The 8,390-nt window shown below is 30.0% G+C and overlaps 1 pseudogene across 1 annotated transcript; it reads right to left on the minus strand.

The window, feature by feature from the left end:
• Positions 1 to 4,627: 4,627 nt before the first annotated feature.
• Positions 4,628 to 7,323, minus strand: LOC149533853 (laccase-4-like; annotated as a pseudogene). Its single transcript, XR_016356708.1, has 5 exons — positions 7,157 to 7,323; positions 6,865 to 7,016; positions 6,531 to 6,775; positions 5,240 to 6,427; positions 4,628 to 5,007 (listed from the first exon to the last, which is right to left on the minus strand). The product of XR_016356708.1 is annotated as a laccase-4-like (transcript).
• Positions 7,324 to 8,390: the final 1,067 nt, after the last annotated feature.

Consider the following 8,390-nt stretch of genomic DNA (forward strand, 5'->3'; position numbering starts at 1 on the left):
AAATCAAGGAAAGTATCATCAACAAATTTTTTAGGAACTCAATTGCGAGAGTTGAGGAAGGGTTAATGCCTTTGATTTTTCCTTGCTCAGCCAAGGACAAAAAATTCCTTCCAAGAACTTTAGGCACATGAACAAGTAGGGGGAATGGACGAAATGGGGTCACCATAGATGTAGATGTTATCATTTGCATCATTCTCATATTTAGAAGCTTATGCCAGTTATTTGATAACTTTGTAATAAATACATACATTTTAATAATGTGACTTTGCACTGCTAAAATATCTAGCTAACTTATTATGAGTGTGATGTCCTTTTGTAGGTCAAGTTAAATCACTTTCATTATTAGGTTGAGAATTATTTTTTGATCTTTTTATGTTCTATTTCTAAACTTTTGAAACACTCACAACTACAACATATGACACATTTTAACAATTTTAGGACGAGTTAGATAAAATTAAATTGACTTAAATTTGCAACCTCAACACTTATCCACTAGTTCAAGTAAATGGTAGCGTTATAATAAAATGTTTTGATTGAAAAATTATTGCCTTCCACTCATGTTAATGAATATTTTGTGTTATATTTATCACATGAATTGATATTGTTTTGCATTTGTAATATTGTGGTAAATACATACAAATTTATTTTTTATTATTTTTTAAATCTTTATTCAGATTTATAAGTCAAATTATCCTAGACTTTATATTATCTTTTTTAGAAGATTGAATGGTATTTTGTGTTTCATTTATCATTCATTATGTTATAAAATACTAGCAAGTTTGACATGTATCTAAAAAAATACAAATTGTAAGAAAACTTACAAAATTAATATTGTTAAATATATTTATATAATCAAATCTCCTAGCAACTCATTGTTGCATGTACAAAAGTGTACGATTGCTACTTCAAATTTCTTAAACTAACAAAAGCTCTATTGAGCTAGATTCCCTACCTTATGTGATGGTTAGAAAGTAGATAAAATAGATGGAGATTTTTTGGTGCTCATGAAAATTTTGTCAAATGTGTAATGGGTGTGGGCAAATAGATGTAGTAGCTTAGTGTCAAGATGCTTAGATCTTTAACAAGAATGAATTGCCTAAAAATTGTAAATCTTTACTTCTACTTAATAAAATATAAAAGTTAATTATAAAAAATTGCAAACTAATCATTTTTAAATATTTGATCTTCTTTATGTTGTCTTATTGTATTAAAAAATATTATAAAAATGTTAAATAGTTCATTACAAATCATATTTACTTAAAAACTATTAATATTTTATTTATATCTAATACTAAAAGTTTTAATATTTTTTCACATTATATACAATAAAATCATTTATTTTTATATTACATGTGATATGATATAATAATCATTTTATATATAAAAGATAAATTACTAAGCATTAATATGTTATAATGCATATTATTTTTAATCTTAAGTTTTGTATTGATTAATTTATTATAAATTTTTACAATATTAAAAAGAAAAAAAAATTGAAAGAAAAAAATCAATTTAAAAATATTTGTAGGAAAACATTGGCCATGAAAATTGGTGACAATTGCAATTGATGTGGGAAATACAAGTCACAAAAATGATCGTCCAAATGAATAAAAATTACCAAGAACTAGGTATGGAAGTTTGTAATATTCTAAATAAATAAAGTCAAGCATGATTATTTCGTTTTACCTTTAACTACATGTTTCCTAGGAAATATTTTGGTCATGATTTCTTATATTTATTTTATATTTATTTTGCCACTTTTTTCTTTTGGCATTTTAGCTAAAATTACTAAAATTATTTGAAAGTTATTGTACTTCGTGATGTCTTGTCCTAGCTGACATATATTATGACAATGTAATAAATTCGTCATATCACTATTTTTGTAATTTTTTTAATTAGAAAAAGAAAATAACTCTAGTAAAATTTTTCCCAACCAATAACAAATAAGAAATTATACTTCATAAGTAGATTTTAAAAATAATCTTTATCAAAACTTTAGATTTTAAAATCTGTTTCTCATGCAAATTAATTGAATGCCTCATCCCTACCTTATGTGATGGTTAGAAAGTAGATAAAATAGACAGAGATTTTTTGGTGCTCATGAACATTTTGTCAAATGTATAATGGGTGTAGGCAAATAGTTGTAGTGACTATGTGTCAAGATGTTTAGATCTTTGGCAAGCATGAATGGCCTAAAAATTCTAAATCTTTACTTATACTTAATAAAATATAAAAGTTATCTATACAAAATTGTAATCTAGTCAATTTTAAATATTTGATCTTCTTTATGTTGTCTTACTGTATTAAAAAAATTATAAAAATGTTAAATAGTTTGAAAATATCATTACAAATCATATTTACTTAAAAACTATTAATATTTTATTTATATCTAATACAAAAAGTTGTAATATTTTTTCACATTATATACAATAAAATCATTTATTTATATATTACATGTGATATGATATAATAATCATTTTATATCTAAAAAATAAATTATTAAGCTTTAATATGTTATATTGCATATTATTTTAATCTTATATTTTGTATTCATTAATTTATTATAAAAATTTAAAATATTAATAAGAAAACAATAAATTGAAAGAAAAAAATCAATTTAAAAATATTTGCAGGAAAACATTGGCCATGAAAATTGGTGACAATTGCAATTGATGTGGGAAATACAAGTCACAAAAATGATCGTCCAAATGAATAAAAATTACCAAGAACTAGGTATGGAAGTTTGTAATATTCTAAATAAATAAAGTCAAGCATGATTATTTCGTTTTACCTTTAACTACATGTTTCCTAGGAAATATTTTGGTCATGATTTCTTATATTTATTTTATATTTATTTTGCCACTTTTTTCTTTTGGCATTTTAGCTAAAATTACTAAAATTATTTGAAAGTTACTGTACTTCGTGATGTCTTGTCCTAGCTGACATATATTATGACAATGTAATAAATTCGTCATATCACTATTTTTGTAATTTTTTTAATTAGAAAAAGAAAATAACCCTAGTAAAATTTTTCCCAACCAATAACAAATAAGAAATTATACTTCATAAGTAGATTTTAAAAATAATCTTTATCAAAACTTTAGATTTTAAAATCTTTTTCTCATGCAAATTAATTGAATGCCTCATCCCTACCTTATGTGATGGTTAGAAAGTAGATAAAATAGACAAAGATTTTTTGGTGCTCATGAACATTTTGTCAAATGTATAATGGGTGTAGGCAAATAGTTGTAGTGACTATGTGTCAAGATGTTTAGATCTTTGGCAAGCATGAATGGCCTAAAAATTCTAAATCTTTACTTATACTTAATAAAATATAAAATTTATCTATACAAAATTGTAATCTAGTCAATTTTAAATATTTGATCTTCTTTATGTTGTCTTACTGTATTAAAAAATATTTTAAAAATGTTAAATAGTTTGAAAATATCATTACAAATCATATTTACTTAAAAACTATTAATATTTTATTTATATCTAATACGAAAAGTTGTAATATTTTTTCACATTATATACAATAAAATCATTTATTTATATATTACATGTGATATGATATAATAATCATTTTATATCTAAAAAATAAATTATTAAGCTTTAATATGTTATATTGCATATTATTTTAATCTTATATTTTGTATTCATTAATTTATTATAAAAATTTAAAATATTAATAAGAAAACAATAAATTGAAAGAAAAAAATCAATTTAAAAATATTTGCAGGAAAACATTGGCCATGAAAATTGGTGACAAAAAATACTAGTAAGAAAAATGATCATCCAGATGAATAAAAATTACCAAGAATTAGGTATGCAAGTTTCTAATATTCTAAATAAATACAGCCAAGCATGATTATTTCATTTTACCTTTAACTACATGTTTCCCAGCAATATTTGGTCACAATTTCCTCTATTTATTTTATATTAATTTTGGTACATTTATTTATTTGGCGTTTTAACTAAAATTAGTAAAATTATTTGAAAGTTATTGTACTTTGTGATGTCTTTCCTCATTGACACATATTTTGACAATGTAATAAATTTGTCCTATGGCCATTTTTGTAATTTTTGCAATTAGAAAAAGAAAATAACCCTAGTAAAATTGTTCCCAACCAATAACAAATAAGAAATTATACTTCATAAGCAGATTTTTAAAAATAATCTTTATCAAAGCTTTAGATTTTAAAATATGTTTCTCATGCAAATTAATTGAATGTCTCTAGTGAAAACATTAGTTTCCTATGTATAAGACAAGACTAATAATTTTCAATAAAGTTAAGCTTGATCACTTTATTTGTTATTTATTGTAATTTAATAAATAAAAGACTAAATAGTTTATAAATATGATTAAATCATAATGAACCTTAATATTTATTTTTCAAATACATATATCAAAATCTTATTTTAAAATTTTAAAAGTATAAATTAAAACAAATACCATTAAACAATATATTTAGACATGAAAAATAAAATAGACACCACTTTTATTTTTATTTTTACAAACAACATAATCCCTTAATAGTATAAAGATTCATATAACTCTTCATGCCATTAGAGAGTATATTCATAGTGTAAACTGGAAAGCCATACTAGCATTTTCATAAGAGAACAATTTTATTGAAAAAAGTGCCCTTATTATAGAAATCAAGTCTTATACTGCTGTTACACTAATGCACATTCTTCTTTCTAGAATATTAGAGAAAAGAGACCTAAATAGTCTATTTCTTCTTTGGAGAAAAGACACATAAACAGTCTCTTCTTCCGCCACTATGCTGAACAAAGCACAAAAATGGTAACAGTGAAATTTAGAAAACTAAGCACATGTTGCACCGTGAATTTGAAGACATAAGTCAAGAGATCAACAGGAGGGAAGATCTTTGGGCGGTGGAAGAAGAGATTGTGATCTGCCCCCATTTCCATTTAAAACGACCCACGCCATCTTCAATCCCCAACTGGTATGCAGCTCGAGATGACAATGCATAAACCATACTCCTGTAATTAAATTCAATTGGTTAAATAAGTTTACATGAATAAACCAAACACATTATCTTTTGAATTAAATAAGCGTTTGAAATTAGTATTATCTAATGATAGTAATATGTAGAAACAAATGAACTTTAAGTATTCTATTCAATGTCATGAGAGATGGATCCATGTAAATTATTCATGAAATATAGATCAACAAGTTTGAGACGGTCAAATCGTAATAAGAATATCACCATACCTGGATTGTCGGCTAGGAATCTAAGGGCCACCCAACCTCCACTGGGAACTCCAACTGTGTTTCTCTCGGGAGGATCCACCAGATTAAAGCTAGCTGGGTCAGTGTTCGCATTGTAGTTTCCAGTACCCATACCCACGATGAAGAAGTTGAAGCCGTGCAGATGCAGAGGATGGCTCCCGAATGTCACAATGCTGGTGTCCTGCAGAACAAGCTGAACACTGGTGTTGAAGGAAAGCACTTCGACCCTAGTGTCATTGAGGGTCCGTGTGTTGTTGGGCGGCGTGCCTGTGTAGTTGAAAGGAAATGGCGGATTGTCAGGGAAAGTGGTATTGTAAACTCCAATGGACTGGTTGAAGTAGTAGGCTTGAAAAAGAGCGGTGGAGGGAAGAATGAAGGAAATGTTGTTAATGGAGGCTGCAAACTTGGTACCGTTGGGACCTTGACATGTTTGTCCTTGTGGGCACGGGTTCAGCCCCAACCCAACTGTGAAGAAGAACTGTTTATCCACCTTCTGAGGAACAGTTGCTGCTGGAAATTTCGGATTGCCTAAGCTTCTCATCTTTTGGCTGAAGTTGGCGGCAAACGAGGTATCATTCGGGGCTGGAAGCGTAGGCTTCATCATGGGAAGAGAGGAGGAATTAACATTGGAAACATACTCTAAAACTCCAGCACTGGTTGAGTTGTCAAAAGCTGCTGTTCCCGTAGCAAAAGGGCCTGCAAAAATGAGGAATGTCGCATTGGGTTGCTGGGACATGGTTATCAATAGGACGTTGGTAGTCTGACCAGGAGTGATCAGAATAACGCTGGTTTGAAATGGCTTGACATACACAGCGTCCGCTTCTACTACGGTCAATGTATGATTGGCAATTGCGAAAAACAAGTCACTATTAAGCGCAGCATTAACTAAACGAAGTAGGTAAGTTTTCCCAGGGATCACTTTGAGCCTGAATGTATCTACATTGCACATGAGTAAACATTATATATGTTGTTACACTCAGATTTTAACAAATGAGCATTTGTGTCCTTATGTTTCATCCATTTTTAACAGGCTGTACTCACCGTTGGCAGAGCAGTTGTACATAAGCCCAGGGAGTCCATTCATGGTATATGCATCTGACACATTCGCTTGCGCACCACTTTGCATTGCTTGATTGATAACAGTCTCAGTGTCCGCATTCCACCACTACCCTATAATTTTTAACCCAAAACAATGTTTTTTTCGTTAAAGACATCTAATGTAAGAGAAAAGTTGATGTTAAAGACATTGTCTACGAGTGTTGAAAGGGCATACCAAAAACAATGGGCACTTCCTGGTGTGGGCGAGGGAATGGTTAAGAAGCATTCTTTTTGGGGTAGATGATAATGGGCCCATGTAAGCTTGCTCGCAACTATGAGATGTGGGCATGCCACCACAATGTTCCTCTCTGCCTTTTCACTATATATTTGTAAACGTAGCTTTTCCCAGTTTGGATTGGACACTGAGTGACATAAGCAGGACCATCCGCCCATCCAGATCTGAGCTGCCGAATTCCATGCCTGAGCAATTCATAGGAATTCATTAGGACAGATAGGAACAATATTATATTATATTTATGAAGCAAATAAGTGAGCGGCAGAAGGAATACCAGTGTATGCTAACATTGTTTTGAACATTATTTGTTACATTCACAACCACGCGATCTCCTTCTCGAGCAACTATTGCAGGCCCCGGGTACTGCCCGTTCACAGTCAAGAGAGCTTTCGTAGTGCAAAGGCGGGTCACATTCGTCATTTGGATCTGCGGATATTTAGAGCAAAGAACAAATCATGGCTTTAATGTAACCAGGAATGATCCTAAAAATAAGTAGAACAAAATAAATTAAATGCCTTCCCCTACAATAATACATTCAACTCATTCCATAGAAACGTATGACCCACGTTGAATTTGTAGCGCCGTGTAATCACGTTATGCTTTGCTGATACAAATTGAACAGTAAACCATAATGCCAAAAGTGGCAGCAGGAGGCTGCCATGAAAAGTCTTCATTGCCAGAATCGTAAAATAGTTCCTCTCTCAGTGTCTGATCTCAACTTTAGCGCACTAAGTATTATTTCTGGCCTGAGATGTGATAATCTGTTTATTTCCCGTTGTATATATAGATACAAGGATTAAGTCAAGGTGTGAGGTCCTTTCGATTTTGTTGGGTAGATTGGTAGGCAATACCGATTTTTTAACACGTTCATAACTCCATATGAATTTAGTGTTAGCAACTCTACTATGTTATAGCAGTTTCTTGACTTTCCATGACAATTCACACGTACTCTTCGTGGCGTATGAATATATGGTGGGGCTTTCTATCTGGAGTGCCAACCAAGCAAAGTTTGTGCCCCTTGAACTTGTCATTTGAAATACAAGAACAATAAACCTATGTTGGTATACCAACCAATGCTCTTATTTTTCTTATTAGAATTTTCCAGTTACAGGGTTCACATCCATTCAATCCAGACTGGTCAAAATAGAGTCTCACCGACATACTCCAAAGCTCCGATCCCCATCCTTAAAATAATATCGCTTACCTACGTGGGAGACTGAAAATTGCATTTCTTAGAAGGAAGTTAAACCATGTTCCACCATTAGATGGTAACATATCCGTTTTCAAAAAGCCCAATTACCAGTGTAGATTGAAATGTATCCCCTTTGGAATCCTTGACTGTCAACAAGGATTCTAGGTTCATAGGGAATGCAAGAATTGTTCCATACACAAGCTGAGAAAATGAAATAAATTTTTAGAAATCGATTTATATTGGAAAGTTAGAATAAAAGTAAAATTGTGAATACAATACACGTCAAGATAATAAAAATATGTTCTCTATTAAATTTAATATTTTAAAAGTTTTTATCTAATTAATATATGTATGTGTGAATTCATTTGTTTAATTTTCATTGATCGAATTTTGCAGGAGTATGGACTTGAATGTTTTAAGAGTACTGTGAATGGCCTTGTCATACAAATGTACTTTTAATAGTTTTCAAAAATCAAATATGAAATTTTAATAAAAATAAAATTTGGTATCTTTTGGACCACTCTTTTTATAATATGTGTGCTTCTAGAGCATCTATCTTATCTCAAACCTAGATACCTTTTGATTTTTAGTTCCGATCTTTCTTGTTC

This window comes from Cupressus sempervirens, chromosome 10 (assembly GCF_028749045.1).
Source record: "Cupressus sempervirens isolate cs-2001-9-10 chromosome 10, ASM2874904v1, whole genome shotgun sequence".
Lineage (NCBI taxonomy): Eukaryota > Viridiplantae > Streptophyta > Pinopsida > Cupressales > Cupressaceae > Cupressus > Cupressus sempervirens.